General features: G+C 46.3%; 1 non-coding gene and 1 pseudogene across 1 annotated transcript; both read left to right on the top strand.

The window, feature by feature from the left end:
- The first annotated feature begins 7,902 nt into the window (after nt 1–7,902).
- On the top strand, nt 7,903–8,021 carry LOC118604663. Its single transcript, XR_004951789.1, has one exon. It is a non-coding gene; the product is annotated as a 5S ribosomal RNA (ribosomal RNA).
- A 6,686-nt stretch (nt 8,022–14,707) lies between these two features.
- On the top strand, nt 14,708–14,826 carry LOC118604473 (annotated as a pseudogene).
- The last annotated feature ends 3,668 nt before the right edge of the window (nt 14,827–18,494 follow it).

Raw genomic sequence — 18,494 nt, forward strand, 5'->3', positions numbered from 1 at the left:
CTCACATGAGAGAGGTGCGAACCCTGCGGAAATTGAATGCGGTCCTGGCCACAACAGCTGTTGGGCAGACCATGGCCCTGAAGCCCTCGGCCTTCTGGCTGTAACAAACGTCAGCCGTTCATACTCTTTAGAATCAAAGATGGGGCGACAGCCTCTCGCCTCAGGAGGTTTCACACGAAGTTTGCACAGGCTCCGAGAGCAACACGTGTCTGTGGTCCTGTCCCTGTATATTCCGTGGGGTGGAACGATCCCTGGGCCTCTCGCTTCTTTACTGAGCGAGAAGCTCCCCCACCCCTCTCCACTCGGCTGTGTCTGCTTGCTGTGAGGGAGAAGAGACTGAACGTGAGCCCCTTTGTTCCTGGGGGACAGCTGATTACGTGGCCAGGGGCAGGCATGACTCCTGAGCTGCCACTTTCCAGGGACACTGATGAGAAGGTATTGTCCATGGCCCTTTCAAGTGCATCTTGGGCTATACAGAGGAGTGCACGTCATGAGAAATTCTCTGCTGCCATCTCCTGGGCATTTTGATAGTAACACACAAGTCTATGTCAATATAATTTTTCGGCTGCCATCTGGTGGGCATTTTAGGAGTAAAGCTGAAGTGTAGGTGGCCATGACTGTTCATTCACTGTTACCATCTGGTGGGTATTTGTGGCATAACACCAGAGTGAAAGTAATACAAAGTTATTCTCTGCTGCCAAATTGTGTACATTATGGGAATAACAACAGTGTAATTAATCAAGGTATTTTCTGTTGCCATTTGGTGGGCATTTAAGGAATAAACTCCACAGTGTTGGGCATCATGAATATTTATTCTTTGCTGCTATCCAGTGATCATTTTGGGAATAACACTCATTGCATATCATGAAACTTATTTCTGCTGCTATCTCTTGTGCACCCAAGGGCATGTCGTTATGAAATTTTTCTCGGCTCCAATTTTATGTAAATATTGGGTAAAACACAGCAGTGCAAGTCATAAAAATTGTTCTCTGCAGCCATCTCGTGGGTATGTTAAAAATTACACCGGGCGTATGTCATCAAAAATTTATTTTCTATTGCCATCTGATGGGCATTTTGGGAATAAAACCTTAGTGTAGGTCATCACTCAAGAGCATTTTCTTATAAATAGTTTAGTCTGTTGCTATTTTATGTACATCTTAGGAAAGCAAAGGAGTGCATGTTATGAAATGTTATTCTGTACTCCTGTATCATGGGCCTTTTGAAAATTACCTCCAGGTGTATATCACCAATAAATATTTTTTTGTTGCAATCTGGTGGGCATTTTGGGAATAAAACCTACTGTAGGTCATCATGAAAATTCATTTTCTGCCTCAATCTCGTGTGCTTCTGAAAATTACACAAGAGTGTCTGCAAAAAATTAATTATTCTCTGCTATCATCTGGTGAGCATTTTGGGAATAACATCACAGTGCATGTCTAGAAGTTATTGCTGCTATCTTTGTGTCTTTAAAAAATAACACCTCATTATATGTCATTATAAATTTTTCTCTGCTGCCATCTCTGTCAATCTTGGGTATAAAATGGGAATACAAGTCATAAAAAGTTGATCTCTGCTGCCGTCTCGTGGACATTTTGAAATTAACACCCAGGTCTATGTCATCACATACACACAAAAAACTTTCCTGCTGCCGTCTTGTGGGAATTTTGGGAATAATACAACATCGCATGTAATAAACAGTTATTTCTGCTACTATCTTGTGCAGTTAGAAAACAACACGTAAGGGCATGTCATTGAGCAAAGCTTTTATCAGCGGCCATTTCATGTGAATCTTAAGATAAACACAGGAATGTATGTCATGGAAATGATTCTGTGTTGCCATCTCATGTCAGGAGCATGTCAGAAATTTTGAAATCACTGCTTCCCTCTGGAGGATATTTTAGACATAACACCCAAATGTAGGTCATTATGTAAATTCATTTTCTGCCCCCATCATTGTACAGCTCTGGAATAAAACTCCAGAGTGTAAGTAATAGAGTTAATCTCCGCTGCCATCTGGTGTATATTTTAGTAGTAACACTTGAGTGTTTGTCATCATGAACATTTATTCTCTGCTACTATCTGTTGGGCAATTTGGAAAATAACCACCAGGTGTAGGTTCATGACTATTCATTCTCCTGTATCTAATGGGTATTTTTTGAAGAAGAGCACAGCATACGTCATAAAGAAATTTCAGCTGCTATATCATGTGCATTTTGAAAATAGTACTTGTTGTTATGAAAAGTTTTTCACGGCCCTTTTGTATGCATTTTTAAAAAAATACAGGTGTGCATGTAATAACAAATTATTCTCTTCTGCCATCTTGTTGGCATTTTGAAAATAACAAGTGTAAGTCATAAAAATGTATTTTCCACTGTCATCCTGTGCGTGTTTTGGGAGTAACACCCGAGTGGATGCCACCATGAAAATATATTTTCTGCTCTCATCTACTTTGTATCTTGAAATTACGCCAGAGTGTAAAAAATTAAATGTTATTCTCTGCTGACATCTGGTGGGCATTTTAAGAATAACATCGAGTGTTTGACATGAATAGTCATTCTCTGCTACCATTTGGTGGGCGTTTTGTGTATGACAGAAGATTGCTGTTGGGCACGATCCTATGAAATTGTTATTTCTGCTGACATTTCGTATTAATCTTGGGATGAACATTAGAGTGCTTGTCATGAAAAATTGTTCTCTTCTGTCATCTCATGGGTGTTTTGAAAATAACGCCCATGTTATGGCATCATAAAAATTTATTTTACACCCTGATTTAAGGTGCATCTTGGGAATAAAACATAGTGTAGGTAATAGAAGGTTATTCTCTGCTGTCATCTGGTGGGCATTTTAGCATTAACACCTAGGTGTTTCTCATTATAAATATTCATTCTGCCCAACAGCTGTTGCCATTTGGTGGGAATTTGGAGTAACACAACAGTGCATGTCTTAAAAAGATATTTCAGCTACTATCCCCAGTGCATTTTATAAATAACACCCAAGGGCATGTAGTCACAAAATGTTTTGGCTTGTTGCCTTTTTGAGTGCATCTTGGGAAAACAAAGGAGTGCATGTCATAAAGTGATTCTCTGCTACCATATCATGAGAATTTTGAAAATGACACCCAGTTGTAAGTCATCATGACTATTAATTTTGCTTCCATCATGTGGGAATTTTGAGTACAACACCACAGTCCATATCATAAACAGTTATTTCTGCTGGTATATAGTGCTGTTAGACAATAAGGGCATATTGCTAACCAAATTTTTGGCTCATGACCATTTCATGTGCATCTTAGAAATAACACAGGAGTGCATGTCAGGAAAAGCTATTTTCAGTTCTATCTCGTGGGCATTTAGATAATAACATGCAAGTGTATGTCCATATAATAATTTTTCTGTTGCCATCTGATGGACATTTTAGGAATGACACCCAAGTGTAGGTCATCATGAAAATTCATTTTATGCCCTCATGGTTGTGCTCTTTAGAATAGCACCAGAGTATAAGTAATAAAGAGTTATTCTCTGCTGCTATTTGGTGTATATTTTAATAAAAATACCTAGTGTTTGTCATCACGAATATTCATTCTCTTCTGCCATCTGGTGGGTATTTTGAGAAGGCCACAGCACATGTCACAAAGAATTATTCCAGTTGCTAACCTGTGTTCATTTTGAAAATAATTCCTAAGGATGTGTCACTATGAAAGTTGTTGCCTGCTGCCATTTCCTGTGTATTTGTGGAAAAACGCAGTAGTACATTTTTAAAAATTATTCTCTGATGCCACCTCGCAACCTTTTTAAAAATAATAAGCTAGTGTGTATCTTCATTAAAATTTATTATATGTTGCTATCCCGTGGGCATTTTGGGAATAACACCCAAGTGTATGCCGTCATGAAAAAAAAATTTTCTGCGCTCATATACTGTGCATCTTGGAATAACACTAGAGTAGAAGTAATGAAGAGTTGTTCGCAGCTGCCATCTGGTGTATATTTTAGTAATAACACCTAAGTGTTTGTCATCATGAATAATCATTCTCTGCTGCCATCTGCTGGGCAATTTGGAAATGAACACCCAGGAAGAATTATGTCTATTCATTCTCTGCTGCCATCTGGTGGGCATTTTTGGAAGAAGACCACGGCATATTTCATAAAGAATTTTATCGGCTGCTATATCATGTGCATTTTGAAAATAATACCTAAGCACTTGTCCTTATGGAAAGTTGTTCATAGCCATTTCTTATGCATTTTTGGAAAAACACAAGAGTACATGTAATGACAAAATATCTCTGCTGCCATCTCATGGGCTATTTAAAAATAACAAGCAAGTGTAAGTTTTAAAAATATTTTTTCAGCTGCTATCCTTTGGGCATTTGGGGAATAACACCTGAGTGTGTGCCATCATGAAACTATTTTCTACTCTCATCTACTGTGCATCTTGAAATTACCCCAGAGTGTAAATAATAAAAAATTGTTCTCTGCTCCGTCTCGTGGGCCTTTTAGAATAACATGGAGTATTTGACATCATGAACATTTGTTGTCGCTAACATCTGCTGGGGATTTTGTGTATGACAGAAGAGTGTCTGTTGGGCATGATATTACAAAATTATGTTCTCTGCTGTCATTTCTTGTTAATCTTGGGATGAACAGAGAACTGACTGTCATGAAAAATTGTTTTCTCCAGCTATCATGGGAATTTTGAAAATTAACTCCATGTGTATGTCATCATAAAAATTTATTTTACACCCTGATATAGTAAGGATCTTGGGAATAACACATAATGTAACTAATAAAAAGTTATTCTCTTCTGCTGTCTGGTGGGAATTTCGGGAGTAACACCACAGCACATGTCATAAAAAGATATTTCAGCGGCTGTCCTGTGTTCATGTTATAAATAAAATCCAAGGGTACATAGTCAGAAAGTGTCTTTGTCTGCTGCCATCTTGTGGGCTATTTGAAATTAACACCCAAGTTTTGTTTCATCATGACTATTCATTCTCTGCTGCCATTTAGTGGGTATTCTGGGAATAAAACCACAGCGCATGTCACAAAATGTTATGTTAGTCACTAACTCAGATACATTCCAAAAATAAACACAGGGAAATGTTATGATCATTTTCTGTCTACTGCTTTTTTTTTTTTTTTTTTTTTTGCTTCTGTTAAAGATACAGAGGCACATGTCATATGTGATTATCTGCTGCCATTTCATGGGCATTTTGAAAATAACATCCAATTGTTTGCTCCATCTGTAGGGCAACAGGAAAAACTACGGTAAGCGTCATTAATAAACTTGTCATCTGTTGCTATCTAATTTGCATTAAAAAACTATTCTGGGTACGTTGCTATAAATTTTTTCTCTGTTGCCAATTTGTATAAATCTTGGGAATAACACAAGAATATATGTAATGAAAAATTGGTCTCCCCTGCCATCTCATGGACATTTTGAAAATAACACTCAGGTGTATGTCACCATAAAAATTCATTTTCTACTGCCATCTATTGCGAATTTCGGAAATAACACCACAGTGTGTGACATGAAACGTTATTTCTGAGCTATTGTGTGCATTTAAAAAATAACACCCCGAGTGTGTATCTATAAATGTTTTTCCTTTTACCATTTCGTGTGAGTCTTAGGAATACCACCATTGCGTATGCCATAAAAAAAATTTTCTCTACTGTCATTTAGAGGGCATTTAAGAAATAACTCATGAGTGTCATGAATATCCATCTGCCACTATACGGCTAGAATTTTGGAAATAAATCAGCATATGTCATACAATGTTATTTTGTCACTATTTCACATGCTTTATTAAAATAAACAACAGAATGTCATTATTAATTGTTTTCTGCAGCCATTTTATGTGCATCTTGTGAAAAACAGGAGTGTATGTCATGAAGTGATTCTCTGCTATGGTCTTGTGGGCATTTAGAAAATAACACTCTAGTGTAGGTCATCTTTAATACTCATTTCATGCTGCCATCTGTTTGTCATTTTGGGAATAACACCTCAGCCTATATCATAAACAGTTATTTCTTCTGCTTATGTGCAATTCGAAAATGACACCTAAGGGCATTAGTTTAAACAAAGTTTTTGTCTGTGGACATTTCATGTGTATCTTGGTGCAAACACAGGAGTGTGTGTCATGAAAAATTATTCTCTGCTTTTATCTGGTGGACATTTTGAAAATAACACACAAGAGCATGTCCTAAAAATTTATTTTCTGCTGCCATCTGGTGGGCATTTTGGAAATAACATTCTAGTGTATGCCATCATGAAAATATATTTTCCTCTCTCATCTACTGAGCATCTTGGATTAAGCCCAGAGTGTAAGTTATTAAATGTTTTTCTCTGCTACCATCTGGTGGTCATTTTGTGTATGACAGAAGAGTGCCTGTTGGTAATGATATTATGAAATTTTTATTTCTGCTGCCTTTTAGTGTTAATCTTTGGATGAACACAGATGTTCCTGTCATAAAAAATTATACTCTGTTGCTATCTCATGGGAATTTTGAAAACAACGCCTACATGTAGGTCATCAAAAAGTATTATTTTACACCCTGATTTAGTGTGCATCCTGGGAATAACACAGAATATAAGTAATAAAAAGTTATTCTCTGCTGCATCTGGTGGGCATTTTAAGGTTAACACCCAGATAGTCTCATCATGAATATTCGTTCTCTGCTGCCATTTGTTGTATATGTTGGAAATAATACCACAGTGCATGTCATGAAAAGTTTTTTCTGCTGCAATATCATGTGCATTTTACAAATAACACCCAAGGGTATGTCGTCATGAAATATTTTGTCTGCTGCCATTTAGTATGCATCTTGGAAAAAACACAAGAGTGCATGTTATGAAGTGATTCTCTGCTGTCATCTAGTGGCCATTTTGAAATTAACAACCAGGTGTATGTTATCTTAAAAATTCATTTTCTGCTGTCATTTGTTGGGCATTTTAGGAATAAAATACATGTATATGTCATTGTGAATATTCGTTTTCTGCTCCCATCCCAAGTGCATCTTGGGAATCACACCAGAGTGTAATTAAAAAATTTATTTTCCACTGCCATCCGGTCAGCATTTTTGGAAAACATCTGAGGGTTTGTTATCATGAACTTATCTTTCTCAGTTAATACTGGTGGGCACTTTGGGAATAGCACCACAGAGCATGTTATAAAATGTTATTTCTGCTGCTAACTAGTGTGCATTTTTCAAGGGCATATCGTTATGAAAAGTTTTTGTCTACTGCAATTTCGTGTGCATACTGGTACAAACACAGCAGTATATTTCATGAAGTGATTCTCTGCTGCCAGCTTATGTTGTTCTGCAAGTAACACTCAGGGTTTTGTCAGCATAAAAAATTATTTCCTGCCTCCATCTGGTGCACATTTTGTGAATAATACAACTGTATGCATTGCGCAAAGTTATTTCTGCTACGATCTTGTGTGCATTTAAAAAATAACACCCCAAGAAATGTCATTATAATTTTTTTTTCTCTGCTGCCATTTCGTGCACATCTTGGGAATAATTCAGGAATTCAAGTCATAAAAATTGTTGTCTGCTGCCATCTCGTGGGCATTTTGAAAATTACTTCCAGACGTATATTATCAGCAAATATTTTCCGTTAGCATCTGGTGGAAAATTTTGGGAATAAAACCTTACAATAGGTCATTATGAAAATTCATTCTCTGCCCTAATAGTGTGTGCATCTTGAAGATTATACAAGAGCAAAAGTAAAACAGTTATTCTCTGTGGCCATCTGGTGTGGATTTTAGAAATAACACCCAAGTACTGTCATCATGAAAAATGATCCTGTGCTCCCATGTGGTGGCCATTTTTGGAATAACACTACAGTGCCTATCAAGAAATGTTCTTGCCTCTATGTCATGTGTATTTAAAAAATAACACGTGAGTCTACGACGATACCACTCTGAATGCACCCGATCTCATCTGATCTCGGAAGGTAAGCAGGGTTGGGTTTGGTAAGTACTTGGATGGGAGACCGCCTGGGAATATGGGGTGTTGTAGGCTTTTGTCGCTCCCTCCTTTTGCCATACTTCAGCCACGGTGCCCTTGGATGCCCCTGGACCCTGTTCACTTGCTCGATGGCTCGCTTGCTATCTCTGGGGTCCCGGGCAGCCGACCGAGCCCAAGGGCTACACAAACGTCCGTGCTTCTCGCGCCACCGCCCACCTCCATGTGCTCTCCTGCGGCCAGCAGCCCTGGGCTGTTTTCTCTCTCCGCTTCAGGACTTTCTCTTCCTGTGGTCCACCGGGCGGAGCCCCAAGGGCTGAGAGCTCTGGATGGAGGGCAAGGTTGCAGACCAAAGCGTTGCCTGGTGGTGCGGCCGGTGTGTCCACGTGTTTTTTGGGAGGTCCTGTTGGGCTTCGGCGGGGAGTGCAGGGGAGGGGCGGGTCTAGGTGAGGGCACGACCTGGACTTGGCAGTGCCGCACCTGCCTGAGTGCCCATGTGGTCGAGAGATTGGCGGGCCACGCTCTGGCCCGGGTCCTGCCGAGTGGCCAAGACTGGTGAGGAGGGTGGCCCCGGGGCCTGGTCAGTCCTGGGATGCGAGAGAGCCGACAGAGCCCTTTGGCATGGCCGGGAACCGGCCAAGACCTGGAATGAAGGGGTGAGGCGTGCGTGCTCTCCCCTGGCCCGCCCCCTCCAAGCCGTGCGCACGTTGCTGGATGGCTCAGAGTGAGGGAAGCCTCTGCCTGGCGAGAGGTCTGTAACGCATCACCTCTGGGGCCAGTGCGGCGGCACGGTGGGGGTGACGCTGCCCGAGTGGGGCGCAAGTTGCAGAGGAGAGCGCTCGTCCACGCCGGACGCAGCCATGGCTGCCGCTCCTGCCCCCGCTGCGGCTCTGGCCAGTCTAACGGAGATCACCTGCCACTCAAGGCGGGACGGGGACATGAGAGGGAGACAGGAGCGGGGCTGGGAGGGACTGAGGGAGGGGTCAGGGAGCAGCGATAGGGGGAGAGGACGCCACCGAGGCGGGGAGGTACAGGGGAAGGGTCGGGGGCGTGGCCCGGAGTGAGAAGGGATATGCAAAGGACAGGAGTTACTTCAAAGTGAGGTAAGTACCAAGTGTTCGGACGTTTATTTTAATGGTGAGCAGAGCCCTTAAGGCCGTGAAACGCTCTTCTCTGCTCCCATCTCGTATACTTTTTAAGAGTGGCACCAGTTTAGGTATTGAAATGTTATTCGTTATCCTCTGCTCCCATCTCATGTACTTTTTGGAATAACAGCAGAGTTTAGGTCGTGAATTGTTATTCGTCATCCTCTGCTGCCATTTTATGTGCGTTTTGGGAATAGCACCACAGTTTTTCCCATGAAATGTTATTCCTTATCCTCTGCTACCATCTCGTGTGCATTTTGGGTATAGCAGCAGAGTTTAGCTATTGAAATATTATTCCTAAGCCTCTGCTGCCATCTCGTGTGCATTTTGGGTATAGCACCAGAGTTTAGGTATTGAGATATTTTTCCTAAGCCTCTGTTGTCATCTCGTGGACTTTTTGGGAATAGCACCAGAGGTTAGGTATTGAGATAACATTCCTAAGCCTCTGCTGCCATCTCGTGGACTTTTTGGGAATAGCACCAGAGTGTAGGTATTGTAATATTTTTCCTAAGCCTCTGCTGCCATCTCGTGGCATGTTTGGGAATAGCAGCTGTGTGTCGGCCATGAAATGTTTTTCCCTATCTTCTGCTGCCATCGCGTGGGCTTTGTGGGAATAGCACCAGAGTTTAGGGATTGCAATATTATTCCGATGCCTCTGCTGCCATCTCGTGGGGTTTATGGGAATAGCACCAGAGTTTAGGTTCGAGATATTTTTCCTAATCCTCTGCTACCGTCTTGTGGCTTTTTTGGAATAGCACCAGAGTTTAGGTAATGAAATATTATTCCTAAGCTTCTGCTGCCATCTCGTGGGCTTTTTGGGAATAGCACCATAGTTTAGCTATTGAAATATTATTCCTAAGCCTCTGCTGCCATCTCGTGGAGTGTTTGGGAATAGCAGCTGTGTGTCGGCCATGAAATGTTTTTCCTTATCTTTTGGTGCCATCTCATGGGCTCTTTGGGCATAGCACCAGAGTTTAGGTATTGAAATATTATTCGTAATCCTCTGCTGCCATCTCGTGGGCTTTTTGGGAATAGCACCAGAGTTTAGGTATTGAAATATTATTCCTAAGCCTCTGCTGCCATCTCGTGGACTTTTTGGGAATAGCACCAGAATTTAGGTATTGAAATATTATTCTGAAGCCTCTGCTGCCATCTCGTGGAATTTTTGGGAATAGCACCAGAATTTAGGTATTGAGATATTTTTCCTAAACCTTTGCTGCCATCTCGTGGTCTCTTTGGGCATGCCACCAGAGTTTAGGTATTGAAATATTATTCCTAAGTCTCTGCTGCCATCTCGTGGGCTTTTTGGGAATAGCAGAAGTGTGTCGACCATGAAATGTTTTTCCCTATCTTCTGCTGCCATCTCGTGGGCTTTATGGGAATAGCACCAGAATTTAGGTATTGAAATATAATTCCTAAGCCTCTGCTGTCATCTCGTGGGATATTTGGTAATAGCGCCAGAAATTAGGTATTGAGATTTTTTTCCTAAGCCTCTGCTGCCATCTCTTGGACTCTTTGGGAATAGCACCAGAGTTTAGGCATTGAAATATTATTCCTAAGCCTCTGCTGCCATCTCGTGGACTTTTTGGGCATAGCACCAGAATTTAGGTATTGAAATGTTATTACCTATCCTTTGTTGCCATCTCGTGGACTTCTTGGGAATAGCAGGAATGTGTCGACCATGAAATGTTTTACCCTATCTTCTGCTGCCATCTCGTGGGCTCTTGGGCATAGCACCAGAGTTTAGGTATTGAAATCTTATTCCTAAGCCTCTGCTGCCATTCGTGGAATTTTGGGGAATAGCAGCAGTGTGTCCACCATGTAATGTTTTTCCCTATCTTTTGCTGCCATCTCTTGGGCTTTTTGGGAATATCACCAGAGTTTAGGAATTGAAATATTATTCCTAAGCCTCTGATGCCCTCTCGTGGACTCTTTGGCTATAGCACCAGAGTTTATGCATTGAAATATTATTCCTAATCCTCTGCTGCCATCTCGTGGACTTTTTGGGAATAGCACCAGAGTTTAGGTATTGAGATATTATTCCTAAGCCTCTGCTGCCATCTCGTGGCATGTTTGGGAATTGCACCAGAGTTTAGGTATTGAGATATTATTCCTAAGCCTCTGCTGCCATCTCGTGGACTTTTTGGGAATAGCACCAGAGTGTAGGTATTGTAATATTTTTCTTAAGCCTCTGCTGCCATCTCGTGGTCTTTTTTGGAATAGCAGCTGTGTATCGGCCATGAAATGTATTTTCCTATCTTCTGCTGCCATCTCGTGGCGTGTTTGGGAATATCACCAGAGTTTAAGTATTGAGATATTATTCCTAAGCCTCTGCTGCCATCTCGTGGACTTTTTGGGCATAGCACTAGAGTTGAGGTATTGAATTGTTATTACCTATCCTCTGTTGCCATCTCGTGGACTTTTTGGGAATAGCAGCAGTGTGTCGACCATGAAATGTTTTTCCCTATCTTCTGCTGCCATCTCTTGGGCTTTTTTGGGAATATCACCAGAGTTTAGGTATTGAAATTTTATTCCTAAGCCTCTGCTGCCATCTCGTGGGCATTTTGGGAATAGCACCAGAGTTTAGGTATTGTAATATTATTCCTAAGGTTCTCCTGCCATCTCGTGGACTTTTTGGGAATAGCACCAGAGTTTAGGTATTGAAATATTATTTCTAAGCCTCTGCTGCCATCTCGTGGACTTTTCGGGAATAGCAGCAGTGTGTCGACCATGAAATGTTCTTCCCTATCTTTTGCTGCCATCTGTGGGCTTTTTGGGCATAGCACCAGAGTCTAGGTATTGAAATATTATTCGTAATCCTCTGCTGCCATCTCGTGGGCTTTTTGGGAATAGCACCAGAGTTTAGGTATTGAAATATTATTCCTAAGCCTCTGCTGCCATCTCGTGGACTTTTTGGGAATAGCACCATAGTTTAGGCATTGAAATATTATTCTGAAGCCTCTGCTGCCATCTCGTGGAATTTTTGGGAATAGCACCAGAATTTAGGTATTGAAATATTATTCCTAAGCCTCTGCTGTCATCTCGTGGACTCTTTGGGAATAGCACCAGAGTTTAGCTATTGAAATATTATTCCTAAGCCTCTGCTGCCATCTCGTGGTCTTTTTGGGAATAGCAGCAGAGTGTTGGCCATGAAATATTATTCCCTATCCTCTGCTCCCATCTCGTGGACTTTTTGGGAATAGCATCAGAGTGTTGGCCATGAAATGTTATTCATTATCCTGTGCAGTCATCTGCTGTGCATTTTGGGAATAACACCTGAATATAGGTCATCAAGGGTAGCTCATTATGAATATTCATTCTCTGCTTCCATCCGGTGGGAAATTTGGTAAAAACATGACAGGGCTGCTCAAAGTTATTTCTGCTTCTTTTTCATGTTCATTTTGGAAATAACACCCGGGGCATGTCATTATGAAGAGTTTTTCTCTGCTGCCGTCTCGTGGGTAATTTGAAAATAACACCCAAGTGTATATCATCATTAAATTTATTTCCTGCCGTTATAGGTGGGAATTTGGGGAATAACACCGGATTGTACGAAATAAAAAAGTTTTCTCTTTGCTGCCACCTGGTGCAGTTTTCAGGAATAAAACCTGGTGTAGGTTATCGTAAATATTCCTTATGTGCCTTCATGCATTGTGCATCTTGAGAAGAACACGAGTGTCATAAAATTTATTCTTGCTGCCATCTGGTGGGCATTCTGGGAGTAATAACGCAGCGCAGATCCTAAAATGTTATCTCTGCTTCTGTGCAAGGTGCATTCTGAAAATAAACCCAAAGGAACGTCATTATGATCACCTTTTATCGACTGCCATTTCATTTGCATCTGTGTAAAGACACGGGAGGGCCCGTCGTGAGGTTATTCTCTGCTGCCATTTCAAGGGCATTTCGAAAATAATATCCAGGTGTACGTAAGCACAGGATTATTTTCTGAGGCCGTCTGGTGGTTACTTGGGAATAATGCCATAGAGAATGTCATGGGGAAAAAAAGTGGTGCTATCTCGTGTGCATTTAAAACATAACACCCCAGGGAATGTCGTTATAATTTTTTTTCTCTGGTGCCTTTTCAGGTTAAACTTGAGAATAGCACAGGACCGCAAGTAATGAAAAACTGTTCTCTGTTGCCATCTCGTAGAAATTTTGAACATAACACTCAGGTGTATGTGAGCATGAAAATTTATTTTCTGCTGCCATCCGGTGAGCATTTTGGGAATAACGCCACAGTGCGTCCCGTGAAAAGTTACCGCTGCCGCCGTCGTGTGCCTTTAAAAATACCACTCCATCGTGTGTCTCTATAAATGTTTTCTCTGTCGCCATGTCGTGTGAATCTCGGGAAAAACAAAAGTGTGTACGTCGTGAAATTTGTTCGCCGCTGCCATCCGGAGGGCATTTCAGAAATAATACCTGCGTGTCTCTTGTGAATACTCACCTGCCGCTACACTGTGAGCATTTTCTGAATAAATCACAGCACATGTCATAAAATGCAATTTTGGGGGCCATCTCATGTGCGTTCTGAAAATAGACTCTGTGGAATGTCATTATGAAAAGTTTTCTGATGCCATTCCACGTGCATCTTGTGTAAAACACAGGAGTGCTTGTCATGACATAATTTTCTGCTTTAGTCTTGTGGGCAATTGGGAGATAATATCCTACTGTAGATCCTCTTGAATACTCATTCCGTGCTGCCATCCTGTCTTCACGTTGGGAATAACACCATAGCACACGTCGTAAGCCGTTATTTCTTTCGTTATCTCGTACAGTTAGAAAATGACACCCAAGGACGTTTGGTTGAACAAAGTTCTGGTACGTGGAATCTCGTGTGTATATTGGGATAAATAAAAAAGGACACGTTATGAGAGATTATTCTCTGCTGCTGTCCGGTGGGCATTCGAAAATAACAGGCAAGCGTATGTTAATAGAAAAAGTTACTTCCTGTTGACATCGGCTCAGCATTTTGGGAATGACACAGGAGTGCACGTCTTGAGAAGTTATTTCTGCTACTACCTCATGTGCATTTAAAAAATGACTCCCCAGGGTGTGTTGTTAGAATTTTTTTTTTCTGCTGCCATTTCGTGTGAATCTTGGGACTAACACAGCAGCGCATGTCTTGAGAAATTTGTTCTCTGCTGCCATCTCGTGGACATTGTGAAAATACCAGTGTATTCATAAATTTTGTTTTCTGAAGCAATCCTGTCGGAATTTTGAGAATAACAGAGTGTAGACCACAATAAAAATAAATTTTCTGATGCCATCGGGTGTCTATTTTATTATAAACACCTGAGCGATCATGAATATTCATTCTCTACTGCCATACGGTGTCCAGAAACGATCGATGTCATCATAAAACTTTACACTCTGCTGGCATCTGGTGTGATTTTGGGGAATAACACAGCGGCGCATCTCATGAACACTTCTTCCTGCTGCTATCACATGCATTTCAAATTAGCACCCACGTGTATGTCATGAAATTTATTTTCTGCTGCGTTGCTGGCGCGCGCGGCTCGGGCGGGCGGGGGCGGGGGAGGGGAGCGGCGCCGGGAGGCCAGGCTCGAACTTTTGGGAATGCAGGCGACAGTCTTTCCTGTCCACGGCTGCGCCACGCTGAACACGCCTGATCTCATCTGATCTCGGAAGCTAAGCAGGGTTGGGCCTGGTTAGTACTTGGATGGGAGACCGCCTGCGAGTACCGGGTGCTGTAGGCGCTTGCCGCCCCCTCCTTTTATCCTCCGGCCAGGGATGCCCCGGGGGCCCTGCTCACTTGCTCGCTCGCTGTTCCGGGGCTTCTGGGTATGCGACCGAGCTTAAGGGCTGCACCAAAAGTCTGTGCGCCCCGCGACATCGCCCGCCCCCACCTGCTCTCCTGCAGGCAGACCTGGGCTGTTTTCTCTCCGCTCTGGACCCTTCGCTTCCTGGGCTCCACGGGGCGGAGGGGGGGGGGGCGAGCCTCAAGGGCGGAGGGCACTGGGCGCAAGGTGAGGTTTTGGGGCCAAGCGTTGTCACGTGGTGTGGCCGGTGTTTCCGGGTGGTTTTGGCCAGGTCGGGCTCAGCCCCGGCGGGGAGCGCAGAGGTGGGGTGGATCTGGTTCAGGGCCGGGTCGAGACTTATCGGGGCTGCACCTTCCTGGTTCCCCAGGTGGCCGAGAGATTGGCGAGGCACGCCCGGGCCGTGGTCCTGCCAAACGGCCAAGAGTAGGAAGGCAAGTGGTCCAGGGCCTGGGCAAGACCCGGATGCTAGAACCACCCAGTCCTTCCGCACCGGCGCGAACCGGTCAAGACCCGCGGGGCCTTAGCGCGGCCGGCAGACCCTCCCCTGCTCCGCTCAAACCGCCCAACCCTGGACGTGCAGGCGCGGACGTCTCCGGCGCCCGGGAGGCCAGCCTCGAGCTCTTGGAACTGCAGGCAACAGGTTCTCGCATCTACGGCCCTATCACCCTCAATGCACCTGAACTTGTCTGATCTTGGAAGCTAAGCAGGGTCTCCCACTTGGGTGAGAGGCCATCTGGGAATGCCGGGTACTGTGGGCTTTTGCCGCCCCCTCCTTTTGCTGTCCTCCGGCCAGGGTGCCCCTGGACACCCCTGGGCCCTGCTCGCCTGCTGTCTCGGGGGTCCCGGCGGGCGGCCGAGCCCAAGGGCGTCTCCAACCGCCTCTCGCCTGCACCCTCGCCCGCCCTCACCCGCTCTCCTGCAGCCAGTCCTGGGCTGTTTTCTCTCACCGCTCCGGGCCTTTTCTTTCCTGGGCTCTGTGGGACCAAGCCCCGAGGACCGCCATCTCTAACACACGCTGGCAGCGCGCTCGCGTCCCCGGGACGCGGGACCGGCCACCCCAACCCGCCCTGCCACGCCCAAGGCCTCAAGTCTCCTCCGACACGCTTCTCCCCGCCCTTCTCACCCGACAGCCAGGTGCCGTCGGACCAGGTACGAATCTGACCCTCACACCCGGGACAGGAAGCGGGACCGACCAGCAGCGTCAGAGAGGCCGAGCCACATGAGAGTGGGTGCGCGTGCGCGGCAAGAGCCCTCTGGCTCGCAGGAGGCCGCAGCGAACAGCCACACACACACACACACTCCAGGGAGCCTGTGCGTCTTGCCTGTCTGCGGCGGGACCCCTGGCAGGACTCATAGAACAATGAGACTCCCTGAGCCCCAGCCTGTCTCGAGGCATGCTGCACGAGGCACGAACCGCCTCCTTGCCTGAGCCCAGCCACGGCACGACCACCCTGTGCTGTGGAAGCGGCCTCTTCAGGGCGGCCGCAGGGTCTCGGGGTCACAGCCGGGTTCCGGCTCCGTGCGTCGGGGCGCTCGTCTGCGTGTCCTGTCCCGCTCTCTGTGCGGGCAGGTACGGGCTCACGCTCTCTCTCGCGCGCGGGATCTCCTCTCTGTCTCTCTGTCTCTGTCCCTTCCATCCTCACTGTCTCTCTCTGCTGTGTCTGACCGCGGCCACCTCCCGCGGCCCTCCCCTTACCCGGCGACCCCGTCCCCCCCTTTGTGGCTCTCACTGTGCTTCCCGCCCTGGCGGCCTTCGTTCTCCTTTCTTCTTCCCTCCTGGTCACTCGCTCTGTCTCTGGGTTTCTCTGTCTCTCTGTCTATCTCTCTTGTTGGAGAGAGCCGATGTTGTTGCGGAGATGGTTAGGAAGAAGAGTCGGAGTCTGGAAATGCTTTTACTAACATGGATAAGGGAGAGGAGGAATGGCAAGGAATGGCAATGCTAGCATCCCCCACCCCTGTCTCCACGGCTTTTTATTCTCTCTCACAAAGCTGGCTTTGCAAATCATCGTTATTTACTATCAGGTTAGCGATGACAAACTACAGCCAATTTCCAGACTCAGCCTCAAGGCCACTACCGTGTTTTCAGCTATTTCTTCTCAGGTATCTTCTTCCCATCCTTGTCCCTAGAGCAAGAAGTCCCAGAATAGGTCAGGCATGTGCCCCCTCCCTGCAATGCTTCCTCCAGTGCAAGTCCACATCTGCTTCTGATGACCTTGTTGCTCCAAGCACCAGGCATCCCGCCAGGACTGCAGGCGTTTCTCACAACAGATGTGAAGGCCAGGGGCGGCGGATTGGGCTGCTCCCTGGTCCCGGTGGAGAGCGAGGGCTGCGTCCATCCGAAGTGATGCCTCGGGGTGTGCCCAGGGGCTCCGTGTGTGTTTGGGCAGGTTGGGCACTGCTCGGTGGGGAGGGCAGGGGAGGTGTGCGTCTGGGTCAAGGCCGGAGCCCGGTCTTAGTCGGGCTGCAGGTACCTAGGTGCCCAGGTGGCCGAGAGCATGGCGCACCACGCCGGGCCGGGGTCCTGCCAAGCAGCCAAGACTGGAATGGCAGACGGCCCGAGGCCTGGGCAGTCGGGGGATGCGGTAACGCCCATGCAGACTTATGCACTGCCGGGAACCGGTCAAGGCCCGCAGCGCCTTAGCGGAAACCCGCACCCCCACAGGACGTGCGCTGTAGGCACGGGTGTCTCTGGCCCCCGGGAGGCCAGCCTCGAGCTTTTGGGGCGGCAGGTGACAGCCTCTCCTGTCTACGGCCATACCACCCTGAACGTGCCTGATCTCGAAAGCTAAGCAGGATCGGGCCTGGTTGGTACTTGGTTAGATTGGAGACCTCCTGGGGCTACAGGGTGCTGTAGGCTTTTGCCACGCCCTCCTTTGGCCGCCGTCCAGCCAGAGTGCCCGAGGACGCCCCCGGGCCCTACTTGCTCGCTGTCCCGGGGGTCCCGGGCAGCCATCCCAGCCCAAGGGCTACAGGAACGTCCGTGCTCCTCGCGCCACCGCCCACCTCCACGTGCTCTCCTGCGGCCAGCAGCCCTGGGCTGTTTTCTCTCTCCGCTTCAGGCCTTTCTCTTCCTGGGGTCCATGGGGCAGAGCCCCAAGGGCCGAGAGCTCTGCATGGAGGGCGAGATTGCGGCCCAAAGTGTTGTCTGGTGGAGTGGCTGGCTGGTGTGTCCGCGTGTTTTTTCGGAGGTCCTGCTGGGCTTTGGCAGGGATTGCAGGGGAGGGGCGGGTCTAGGTGAGGGCCACAGCCTGGACTTGGCAGTGCCGCACCTGCCTAGGTGCCCATGTGGTCGAGAGATTGGCGGGCCACGCCCGGGCCCGGGTCCTGCCGAGCGGCCAAGACTGGTGAGGAGGGTGGCCCCGGGGCCTGATCAGTCCTGGGATGCGAGAGAGCCGATCGAGACCTTTGGCATGGCCGGGAACCGGCCAAAGCCTGGAATGAAGGGGTGAGGCGTGCGTGCTCTCCCTTGGCCTCCCCGCCTCCAAGCCGTGCGCACGGTGCTGGATGCGGCGGGAGGTCTGCCCGGCGAGAGGTCTGCACCGCATCACCTCTGGGGCCAGTGCGGCGGCACGGTGGGGGTGACGCTGCCCGAGCGGGGCGCGAGT

The sequence above is a fragment of the Rousettus aegyptiacus genome, unplaced genomic scaffold, assembly GCF_014176215.1.
Source record: "Rousettus aegyptiacus isolate mRouAeg1 unplaced genomic scaffold, mRouAeg1.p scaffold_m13_p_6, whole genome shotgun sequence".
In the NCBI taxonomy this organism is placed as follows: Eukaryota; Metazoa; Chordata; class Mammalia; order Chiroptera; family Pteropodidae; genus Rousettus; species Rousettus aegyptiacus.